The 13,071-nt window shown below is 41.2% G+C and overlaps 1 pseudogene; it reads right to left on the bottom strand.

Annotated features, from left to right (window-relative positions):
- Nucleotides 1-4,206: 4,206 nt before the first annotated feature.
- On the bottom strand, nucleotides 4,207-4,500 carry LOC118585208 (annotated as a pseudogene).
- Between the last annotated feature and the right edge of the window lie 8,571 nt (nucleotides 4,501-13,071).

The raw sequence follows: 13,071 nt of genomic DNA, 5'->3' as shown, positions 1-13,071 counted from the left end.
ACATACTTGAATATTTTATAGAGTAGTTTAGGAGAGGAGCTCCTGAGTCACAAGGTCCAGAACTGCTCTGCTTCTGTGCAGACTCCAGAAGCATCAGTGGATCTGGAATGAGGACAAGGCTTACACTAATTCTTCAGTTCAAATGGGCACTGGGTCCCATCTGATAGAATGCATCATTTCCCTTTTAGCAATTTGGACCACTGGTAAGTTCTCATTTTCTTCACATTTTATAGTAATGGATGTTATATGAGTGCTATGTGCTCCTTGTATATGTGTTCAGAGCAGCAACAAAATAAAACACATTTTGGACTCCTAAAGGTTGATTGTTGAAGATGGAAGAGAAGAGGAGGGACTGGGCAGATGGCTCGGAGGTCCTTGCTGATCTTGAAGAGGACCTCTGCTGCCCAAATACTCAAGGATGAGTGTGGAGTTAGCCCTGGAAAACAGGAGTGGGGATTTCCGTAGAGGATGATAACCACATCCTGAAAGAAAACCAACTCTCCCTCTCCTGGCAGCTATCAGTTGCCAATGGGTCCTCATCTAGATGTGGGTGTTTGTATGCAGCTTCCCCTTCATTTCTAAACATTTTATGTACTTCTTTGGTAATTGAATACATAAAACATTGTATTTAGATGACATCCACTCCCCAAGTCCCCTTGAAAGTCCCCATATTTCTGTCTTTAGTGGTTCTAACTAGCGCTACTTTCATGCTCATGGGTATAGAACATCCACTTGGCCACGGGCAATGCACTATGGGCCACACCACCCCCTTAGAGACCATCAGCTACAAACAGCTCCTTGACTAGGGGTGAGGTCTCATGAATCCCTCCCTTTTCCAGGCTGGGGTGTCATCTGGCTTGACCTTCTGTAGCTCTTATGTGGCTAGCCACTGCAGCTGTGAGTTCACAAGAGTAACACCCCGTTATGCCCAGAAGACATCACTTTGCAGCAACCTTCCACAACCTCCAGCTCTCACTGTCTTTCTGCTCCCTCTTCCTTGATGGTCCCTGGACCTTGGGGATGAGGGTGTGACAAAGATGTCCCTTTCAGGGCTGAGCACTGCACAGTCACTTTTGTCTGTATTAACCACTCCACTGCACAAAGACACTTCTCTGATGAGGGTGAAAAATGCACTAGTCTATGTGAGGAAGGATAAGTATTTAGAAGGCCATTTGATACTATGTCCCTTTAGCCAAATACATCCTATGGTCTCCCCAGCCACAGACTCTTGGCCAGATTATAGCATTACTCTAGTGAATTTTACCTATAGAATTAAACTATAAAATATTTGTATACATTAATAAGGAAACTATTGCCTTCCCACTTCAGGTCTTTGTCTCCATTAAAATTCAAAGGAAGTTCACTCACATAGATACACAAGGCAATGAGCCAGTGTTCCAGGTTGAGTATGTGTTATCTCAAGGCAATGTTAACCCCAATTTGATCATCACCAATAACTCATAAAAATGCTTAACATGTGCTTGAGTTCTGTACCCACAACCCAATGCATAATAAACAGGTTTCCTAAAGAAAATTCCTTTAGCAATACCAAAACTATATTTTCCTTTCCTGGGAGCTGTGTGTTTGGAGCTGTTACATTAGAGAGAATGTATGTGAACTAGTCCAAGGTAAAACCGATGGTGTTTTGTGGGTAGTAGGGAAGCATAGACTAAGAGGCTCTAGGGAATATTTTCCTTTCTCTGTTAGATCTGTTATTATGTCACAATAAAGGTGAGAATAGACATGTATATATTCATAGTGTGTTCAAAAGCAAACACTCATCTGTAAGAAGGAAGAAACCCAGAAGAGTATACATGAAAGACTTTTAGGACAAGGTGACTTGGAAATCTATAGCATACTTTTTACCTGGAAGCATCTGGTAACACGAAAACCAAGGCACCAGTCCACTGCAGAACTGTAGTAACCGGAGCAAAGCTGGGCAGAGTGAAGAATCTCTCTGGTGTACCCTGAAATTCTTACTCATATTGTCAAGTGGCTAATAAATACATATCAAGTATTCTAAGAGACAAGATCATCATGTAACAGAAATCACAAAAGGCAAAAAAGATGTAAAATTAAAGCCATAATTGATAGGCATTGAAATTAGCAGGTTAGGATTTTAAGATAATTATTTAAGATAATTATTTAGTCATCACAATAACTAAAATTTTATTGGCATTATGGGAAAAATAAGAAAAATCTGTTATGAAAAACTAGAAAATGCCATCTTTTGGGACTCTACCCCTGATCTGTGAGATGTGATCAGATGCTATCAGAATTCAGTTCAGTTTGAGGTTAAGTGTCTACAAGTGGACAGTGTTGGAAAAAATAATTCTGTATTGTGAGGAACAAATACAGAAATGCATGTATTGAATGTGAAGACAGAAAATTATTTATGAGGGTTTTTTGTACATAGTCTAGACTGTTTGCAATTTTAAATATCCAATTGTTAAAATGAGCCCATATGGTTAGCAGAGACCAAAAAAGCCAGATAATTGTAGCATGAATCTTAAAGGTACTTGTTAATAAAATCAAACCCGAGGCCAGGTATTGGGGTGATTGCTGGAAGATCAGAGAAGCAGAACAAGCCACAGTTATCTCACCTTGCTAGTTCCTCAGGTGATCCTGTTTCCTCAGGCTGGAAGCTTCTGAGCCCTCATCCACATGAATCTCAGCTGAACTGTGCTGCTCCAAAGCCTGAATGCTTAACCAGCCAAATGCTTCTAGTTTCTGGTCTTCACGCCTTATATAATCTTTCCCTTTCTGCCTCCACTCCCTGGGAATAAAGGTTCGCTTTCTGGTATTAAATGCATGTGTCACCATGCCTGGCTGTTTCCAGTGTGGTCTTGAACTCACAGAGATCCACCTGGCTCTGCCTCCCAAGTGCTGGGATTAAAGGCGTGCACCACCACCGCCCAGTTTCTGCTGTGGCTTGCTCTGACCCATTTTCTAGCCACCACTTTTGGGCTCTGTATCTAGTGGCTGTTTGTTCTCTGACCCCAGATAAATTTATTAGGGTGCACAATACATTGGGGAACACAATACCACCACAGATAATCTTCTAAATTAATATAGAAAATTATTTGACAGCAACCACCCCTCACTTATGGATTAGAAAATAATTCTGAACAAATCATGAAAATACATAGGTATTTAAAATATATCTACATCATTTGCCTGGTGTTTATGTTTTTAAAATATGCAAAAAAAAATCCTTAAAGCTTAATGTTTATCACAGTCTTGATTTTAAACTAGCCTTGAAAAATCCTGGCCATTTTATTAAGTGATGTTTAAAATGAAATATTTTTAAGAATTGAAAGGGGAAGAGCAAAGTATCCTTATATCAAAATAATTGGACCTGATACCAAAAGAATCCAAGAAACAAAAGAAAAATACTCAGAATTTTTAACTGAACATAGTATGCAGTTTTTCTAGACTTGACTTTGTTAGAAAATACATTTTTTTTTATGTAGAAATCAACAGCATTCCTTTAAGCCAGCAACAATCAGTGAAAAAAGGACTTTCTCAAAGACGACACCATTTGAATGACATCAGAACTCATTAAGAATGTACTTAGTGGTAAATTGTAAGTCCAGAATGCTAATATAACCATGGGGTGGGGGGAGTTAAAAAGAGATTCTCCTCTCCAATGCACTAGGAACAGCTGAATTAATCAGTGGAGAGAAGTCTGCTTTATGAATGCAGTTTGAAGAGTTAGCCATCATATGCCACGTTATTGAAAGTGAATATAAAGTCATTAAGCTTTAAAGTCCATATCTTCAGTGAAGGACACATATGGGAGCCTATGTATCATTTTAAGAGGGATTTTCAAGATACAAATTTTGAAAGAATAGAACAAAAGGGACTCTGCACATGGAAATGGAAAGCAAGGTGTGCCAGTAAAGTGCAGAAGGCTGCATGTTCATCCCTTACTGGTCAGCGCCGGGATCCTTCCTCTGGGTTTAATTATGTTTCGGCTCTAGCCCTTTCCCTGACCTTCACGAAAGATTAGTGAAAGCAACAATTTGGCCTTGGTCATTGACAGAACTCATCTTCATTGGACACCTTCAATTCCTAGTGGAGAAATCAGGGAGTTAAAGAGAAATCATGAGGAAATAATAATAAATTACGTTGAAAATATTTTGGTTTTGTTTTTTGTTTTTTTTTTTGAAACCAGAACATTTATGTTATGGCTGATTGAAATTCTCAAGATGAACTGGATGCTGCAGCAGCTGCCCTCTTGGGTTTAGATGTTGTTCCTTCACAGAATCCATGTCTGAATCTTCAATAGACAATTTTTAGGAGCCTCATCCACCCAGTCCCGGGAGTGTTTCATCTCTTAGCCTTGGCACGCCAGTTAACCTTCCTCCTGCGCTTGGCAGGGTAGCCATATTTGCCACAGGTCGACTTCTGAAGGTGGGAGGCGTTAGAGACACAGCAGCAGCACAACATGGGCATCTTATTGCGACGCTTTCCAAAGGACGATGTTCCTTTTGTCATTTTGCTTCTGCTGTGGAGGCCAAACAGAGAGAAACGATAGTCCATGGACACAGAGTTTCTTAAGCACCACATATCTTGACCAGAAAAAAAGCAACTTTTTTAGTGAATTCTCTTGTAAAAATGCACATTAACTATTAATAAGATAACTAATTTTATGAACTTAGTTGATGTCAAGAAGCACTTCAAATTTTTGTTATTTTAGAGTAAATTATGTATGCAAAGATTGTACCTAATAAACCTTTAGGGAAGACCTTCTCAAAGTAATAGGTAGTAATAACTTGTCCAAGATAGATGAAGTTTTGTTCTACATATTGTACACGTTTTTGACAAGTTGTCTCTCCCTTTACAAATACTGGGAAGACATTAAGTAGTTGTCTACTAATAGAAGAAAGCTTCCTTCCAAAACTGAGCAAATATGCAGCAGAAAGCCTAAAATTGCAGTCCTGGCTTTTGCTGTGTAACTAAAAAGAGTAATTGAGAGAAAAGTGCTTACAAACTAATTATATACTTTTCTGAAACTCTGTGTAGGACACATTTAGCCTGACATCTACGAAGTCCCTATCATTAAAGGGAAGGACTAAACGCAGTCTGAGTTAGTCAAGACTTGTGTACACATGCTCAAAATCCTCTGAGCTTCAGTGTGAACATCTGTAAGAATTACAGTCTGAAATAGAAGGTACAAAAGTCTGTAATCAAAATTTTGAATATCTGATATTTAGCCTGTCCTCAGGATCTTTTGTTTTCTAGCATGTCTTCTTATACCTGACATCTTTCTCTTAGCCCAGTAACCCAAGCATGGCTAGAATCAGACAGTTCTCTATCTCTGACCACTGAATTGCCACATAGAAATAGTTTAGCTCATACAGTGCATATGAACTGTTAATTTACTCATTTGTTTGAAGTATCTTTAATTGGCAAATGTATCATCCATATACCATTCTAGGTATTGAGATGTAGAAGGAACAGAGATCCCTGCTTCCATGAAGTTTTGTTGATAATGTTGTGAAATTTAGCGACTATGAGAGTGATATCTACATAGTTAATTCTACAGGTGTGAAAGGAACTAGGAAGTGATTCCATCCACCTGAGGACAGATGTGCTCTGCTTACGGACAGGGACAGTTTGAGTTGCTGCCATACTGTACTACCTATACAGAGTCACATGGTTCCCAGAATGGAAATGGAGATGTCTAGAACTTTATTCAGCTCTGGGAAAAGTCTTTAGATTCAGTGGTTGCATTGATTATCATACATTATTCTGTAGAAAATTTGGCATTTAATGAAGGCATTTAAAATATTAGTCATGTTAACACATCTAATTAAAGAATCTGTCTAAAGGCACCACTGTGTCCCTATACTGGGCAAAGACACAATCATGAATAAGACCACATTTCCTATGTTTGGCCCTTGGACAACTAAGAATCTAGTGGGAACAACTGCACACAGACACACACATCATGGTCATTATCGTCCCAGCAGGGACAATGCACAGACAGTTCTATACACAATGGCACATACCCAAGCCCTTCCCATGCATCAGGAAAAGCCTGTCTACAGCCATAAACTGAGTCACAGGAATACAGATGAGGGGATGATTGCTGCCATCTTCATGAAGGCTCTGGAAGCCTCACCGAAGAAATGGTAGGTAAAGAGATGTGTGCAGAGTCAGCAGATTATGTCAACCAGTGAGGAAAGAAGAAAGCAGTGTCCTGCTTAGACTTTTCATCCATGACTGACAATGTCTTGAAGCTTCCTCTCTTGTCACTTGCAGAACTCTTCCTCTGCCTATGAACCAGGATGAGTTAACTTCCCAGGAGATTGGAGAGTATGCAGAGCAGACACAGGTATCCCAGCTTGTCCCAAACAGCAGCTAACTACAGACACAGCCTAGACCCAAGAAAGCAGAAAATAAACACCCAGATACATTCAGCTCAAACTTCTGGTCTGCAGAACTGGGAGATAAGTGGGTACTTTCTTAAATCAGAACATGTAAAAACTATTGTTTAATTTCATCCTACGGTCATGTATTTTAAGTCAGCCTCTCAAACACTAAGGGAACTGAGAAATGAAGCTCAGGTACCTGGATATACCAGGAAAGGAAAACTTAGGCTTGTGGGTTTTCGGAAAAACAAATGATGCAGAGGCGTTTATTGTCAGATCATAAATATTTGCAAATAATTATGAGCAATTAACAAGTTGTTCTCAAGTTACAATCAAAACATGATTAGAATGTGAGGTACATTGTTGAGAGTAAGGGGGAGAGAACAGCTTTGAGAGTTTGTCTAATGTAAACATGCCAGGGTGATGACAGTACATTCCTCCATGCAATATCATAAGCACGTTTATGACAGGAACTTAAAAAAGATGATGTTTCTCAGAATTTCATTATCTACTTACGGGGGAACTTTGAAATTTGGCATAAAGGTTATCAGTGAGAAGCCTTGGGCATAAATCCTTCAGAGTTAAGCTTGTTGGATACAACATTGGCCACTGAACAGCTGTGCCTTAGATTATCTAATTTCTGCTTGATTTACACATGACTTGTATACTGTGGTGATGTTTCTTTTCTGGCATTAAACGTACTCATGACTGCTCTGGCTCAATTTTAGTTTGTTTCCTTATCAGCTCCCGCTTACTCTGTTTTTGAACACGTACATGGTTGAATGCTGGGAAGGGACAGCCTCCTGATGCTGAGGAGATACAGATGCAGAGGTGCTGCTCTCAGACAAACACATCACTCTGAAATTACTTCAGGAGAAGTGAGTTCTGGGGGCTTCGGGTCACATCTCTGAATTTTGTCCTCGTCAGATCTGCTGTTTCCTTAAGGCTCCTGTGAGCTGCCCCGTCACCCCCCTTTCACTCTCAAGAGCAGCACCTACACTTCCCCTAATTACTGCAAACATTCATGACTCAACAAGAAACGTCCCTGTCATCCCCTTTCCTAAAATATCACATCTATTTCTGCTCCTTCCAGTGTATGCAGTTGGCTAAACTTACCCGCTCCTTTTCCTCAGATAATATTTAAAGACTGATGTTTTAAATGGCCTTAGAAATTGTCTCATTTTTACCATCATTTTCTAGTCTTAAAAGACATGTGAGAGCCAAATTAATTAATTTGAAGATGCCCCGTTCTCTCTCAGTCAGTTTTAGAGTTAGCTATTTGAGTCTATTTGAGTGTAAGGGAAATGCTTTTTGCATCGTCTTGCTGCAGACATTGGGTTTTCACTTGGCTTCCAGGGCTAAATACACTCCCCTATTTCTTTCCTGCCTTCCGCCATTCCTTCTCCTTTTCTGACATTTCAGGCTGGGAGTTTTCAATACTGCCTTCTCTGCACTCAGTGCTAAGTGACTGCACACAGAGCTCTGTCTTCAGTGCCATACTTTCTGCTCACTCCCAGAGGCACAGCTCCTCTGTCCTCAGTCCCCTGAGAATGCCAGCCCCAAGTATCCTATTTAACACTGAAGAGGCTGGGGGTTCACATGTAAAAAGCAGAATTGCCATCACCTCTCCAAGTGAAAACCTTTCTCAACCCAGGGTTTCTAGCTCAATAAAGAGACCTCCATTCACCTACTTCTTGGGGGACAGAATCACCCCTTTCTGATAATATCTCAAGCACTGTATAAAAAATGTCCTGGGGTTCTTTTCAATGGGCCACTGCTGATTTCCAAACCAGTTTCATATTACCTGTGTGTCAGTGTCCCCACACAGCTACCAGAAGATGCTCACCACTTAGAAATCACATGCTGTCAAGTGTGTCTCAGCTCTAAGCTCTCCACACAGTTCCCTGTCACTTGTAGAATGGGATTTATTTGTCTATGGTTGGGGATATGCTTCTGTTGTTAGAGCTTGCCTAGTATGCACAAGACCCTGGATTCAGTTGCCAGCACCTCCTAAACCCAATGTGGTGGTGTAAAATAAAAAGCTATTTTATCTCTACCAGGGCTTTCGATAATGTATGCTGAAGAGATGCCTTGCTCTCTCGCCTGCGCCACCATCTTTGAAATGCCTCACTGTAGATCCTTTTTTTGGATGTTTTTCCCTCTGTCTAATGTTCTTTGCTCTCTGAAATTCAAATAGCTGCTGGTTCAGATAATTAATGCACCTGTGAGCTTCTCTACTACTTAGTAAGAACCATCCTAACTGCCAAATCTAAAATGGTACCCCAACTCTTCACCTTCCTGCCATAACTAAAATGGCACCCCAACTCTTCACCTTCCCTGGTTGCCTTGGCTAAAATAGCACTCCGACTCCTCACCTTCCTGATTTCTTTTTCGACTCTTAAGAATGAAGATGTGGGAATGCCATCAGCACCTGGAGTCATCTTGTAAACCAAATTCAGAGGACTCTGGGTCACAAGATGTCCCATAAAATTGGTTGTACCTTGAGCCACTGGCATCTGGGTCAGTCAGTCACGGTTTGTGTTTGATTATGGAAAGTGTGGCACATGTACAGGCTTGGCACCTCTTCTTCTAACTCAGCTTTCTGGAGAGAATACCTTTGCCAGCCATCTTAAGAGCAAGGGAGAAAGTATGTGATACCCGATAGAGGTCACTGGTCCAGCACTCCAGAACTTTTAAACTTCCTGTCAATCTTTGTGTCCTAGCAGCTGCTTTCTTATTTATATCATCAGTGCTGTCGTGTTTTGCTATGTCCTGACATGAACAGTCAGACTACACCTGTGAGCAATGTGCTGTACCACACACTGAAGGGGTTACCAATGAGGCAGGGGGTGACTGAGACAAAATTCCTAACATGTAGTTTAAGGCAGAATATGGTAACCTCAACAAGATAGATACATAGAATTTCTTGGAACTCAAAATGAGTTATCAGTCCCATCTCAACAAAGTCAGGAAACATTTCAAAGAGATGGAAATTTTAGTTTTTATAAGAACATGGGAGGAGTAGGGGATTTAGCTCAGTGGGTTCAGTCCTCAGCTCTGGGAAAAAAAAAAAAAAAGAACATGGATTCTGAAGGGAAAAGAGTAAATATTCTTAGTGGGAAAGGCTACATAATAAATACCACAGAGGCAAGGTATTTATGGAGTGGGGAAGAAAGAGGAAGCAACTGCTAGCCCGTTCTGTGCCACTGCCCTGTGTACGCAGGGGACTGACTCGAGGATCCACTGTGCACACCCAAGCCTGTATTCAATGAGGTAGTATTCTTTTACCTCAGTGGTCTCTAAATTACTTAAGACACCTGGTATAATAAAGTACTACACAGTCATGTTGCACTCTATGGAGACAAATAATATGAAGAAAGCATGCCCATGGTTAATGAAGACATGGCACCAACTGGATCTGCAGATGTGGTGCCCATTTCACTATAGAGCCAGAGTGAACATCACTATAAAGATTAGTTGGGGGTCTATTAGTGGGAGATATTGAAGGCTAAACAGAAAAGTTGTTTGTTTAGTGTGTGTGTGTGTGTGTGTGTGTGTGTGTGTGTGTGTGTGTGTGTGTTGTGTTGTGTTCATGAGCACATGGGGAGGGCAAGAGACAACTTGCATGAGTCAGCTCTCTCCTTCTATGGGTTCCAGAGATTAAACTCGGGTTGTTGGACCTGGTGGCAAGCTCTCTTACCTGCCTAGCCATCTTGCGACCCTGCTAGTTTTAAACATGGGTTTTCAGTTCACAGAAAATAGCTTCAGTCTCAATCCTGCCAGCCATTCCAGGATGATTCTGACTGATTGGGGAGAGTCTCAGGCTGTACTGGGTCTGGATCTGGAATGTCTCCCAAGTGCCCACAGGAGTGCCTCCTAAGTGTCTTGCTGCCTGGCCTGTGGCACCAATTAGAGGTAGTGGGACTGTAATAGGTAATGCCTACTGGCAGAAGTGAGCTCATTGAGTTCACATTTGATTGTTGCTCCATGAGAAGAGTGGAACCTTTAAAACATGTTCCCATTGTGTTCTGCCTGACTGTGGACCCGGAGAACCAGGGCCTAGCAAACAGGTGTCTGAGATGAGACAACAACATGTCTGAGATGAGACTGTGAACCCAAACAATGTTTCTCCCTTCTTACAAGTTGACTGTTTCAAATGTACTGTCATAGCAAAGGGAATCTGTCTCATGCAAGGAGGAAATCACTGAGAAAAATACAATCCCCCAGTAATCTGGAGGATGTAGTAGGCCTCTGTGACCACCAGGGCCAGTAGGGTGTCAATCCATGTGAGGCAGGAAGGAATCTGGTTCAACACAATTCAGTAGCCAGTATTGGGAATCTGATACTAGGCAGCTTGTCTTAGGCACAGCACAATTTGGAAAAAAAAAGTTTTCTGGTGTTAATTAACTAAGTCCTATGTGTACAAGAAGTTTAAAACACAGTTACATTGAAACTCTTTGTAAAGTACATGTTACCTCTTCCATAAATGTGAGTAATATAGATTGACTACATGTGACATCTTGAGGGTCTGGGGGTGGATTTGGTGTGCTCTTGGATTATACAGATAGTGCAAAGGTCACCAGGCTATTAACCACCTCTGCTCCCTCATTTTCTGAATGTTCTCCATTTTCTTTCCTAAATTATACAAATAGCATAACATTATACACCTAAAGGTCCGATACAGGATTCAGACACACAGGTTCCGCCCACACATGCATTTGATGAGAACTGTAAATCACATGTCTGTAGATGCTATGCTTTTGTTTTGTTTAGATTGCAAGTGCTCCCCCAAAGCCCATGTGTAGAAAGTTGGATGTTCTCAGCATTTAGGAAGTGGAGTCTAAAGGAAGGGAGTTCTATCCCTGAGGCTTTGCCCTGGAAGAGGGTGTGAAGACTCTGGTCTGTCCACTCTTCCTCTTCACTTCCGAGCTGCAGATATACACTCCCCACCTGCCCTCCCATCACCATGCATGGAGCCCGAGCAACAGGTAAAGGAGATCACAGTCAGAGCTTCTGAAGCCATAGTGCAAACAGCCTAGCCTCCTTATTAATGATTTATTTCAGGTGCTAAGTTGTACCATAGCATGTCTACAGACAGTGATCAGTGGAAATAGATGACACCAGTTATTGAGGAAGAAGGGAACAGAATATCACTGCCCACACACAGCTCCTGAAGCTTCTGAGAGTCATCTTATACCCTCATCCAGTTTCATAATCAGGTGCCAATTCTACTTCCTCCCCAACAATCCCTCCCTCCTTAGTGATGTAGAGGTAGTATGAATTTATATTCAGAATTGTAGTGTATAGAAGAAAGGTAATGGTTAGATCAGATGCTAATATAATAATTATTCATGGTGATTTATGGTTTTTCATGAATTTATTGGTATTATTTTTGTTAATTTCATTACAGCATAAGCATTTACAGTACAGTTAATTTAACAGCAATAGATATAGATGTGCACAATTAACTATAGTCAGTCTGCTACTGAAAGAATTTTTTCTGGAAAGAATATATTATGGGATGAGCAGGCAAAAGAGTCAGAGACAACCCATCCCACTGTTAGGACTCCCATAAGAACACCAAGCTACACAACTATAACAAAATGCAGAGGACCTAGCTCAGAGCCATACAGGCTCCCGGTTGTTGTTTCAGTCTCTGGGAGCCCCTGGGAGCTCTGCTAGTGGTTCTGTGGGCTGTGCCCTCATGATTCCTCAAGAATTATGGCTCCTACAATCCTCCTTGCCACCTTTCACTGGATTCCCCAAGCTCTGCCTAATGTTTGACTATAAGTCCTGTATCGGCTACCATCAGTAGCTGGGTGAAGCCACTGATGACGATTGAGCTAGGCTCTGACCTATGAGTACAGCAGAATATCATTAGGAATCATTTCATTGATGTTTGTTTGTTTGTTTGTTTAGCCAGTCATGTTTGGTTCTGTTCTAGGCCTCTCTGGACTTTCAAACCTCTGGTTCCTGGACAACCATGCAGTGTGGAGCAACACATTGGTTGACCATTCCTGCAAGTTTTTTGCCACATTTACCATAGCATATCTTGCAGAGAGGACAAATTGTAAGTCAAAGTGTTTTGTGGCTGGGTTGATGTCCCAGGTCTTGTACCAGAAGCCTTGCCTGGTTACAGAAGATGGCTGATTCAAATACCTTATCTCCCATTACTAGGAGTCTTTGCTAAGGTCACCCTTGTGGGTTCCAGGAAGTTTCCACTGTACTAGGTTTCCAAATTGCCCCTGAAATGCCCCCTAATTCCTGCCATCTCTCCATGTACTCTCCTCCTCCATTACTCTCTCCCCAACCTGATTCCCCCTGTTCCCATTCCCACCCACACCCAGTCTATCCATACAATCTGTTTTATTTCCCTTTCCAAGGGAGAACCATGTATTCCCTCTTGAGCTCTCCTTGTTACTTAGCCTCTCTGGGTCTGTGGATTATAGTATTATTATCTTTTATTTAACAGCTAATATCCACTTATAAGTGAGAACATGCCCATCAGATATCCAGGATAGTCTCTTCACACAAGGTTCTTCAACTCAAGCAAATCTTCAAAGTCTTTTTGTGCTTACAAATAAGCTCCCCCATTCCAGAGACACCCTTGCCTGATCACCATGATCTGAAAAGTTTATTAAAGAAGAAAGAGAGAAAGAGAGGAAGAGAGAAAGAAAGAAAGAAAGAAAGA

This window comes from Onychomys torridus, chromosome 6 (assembly GCF_903995425.1).
Source record: "Onychomys torridus chromosome 6, mOncTor1.1, whole genome shotgun sequence".
NCBI classification, from domain to species: Eukaryota; Metazoa; Chordata; class Mammalia; order Rodentia; family Cricetidae; genus Onychomys; species Onychomys torridus.
This window is presented reverse-complemented; position numbering and strand designations above follow the sequence as displayed.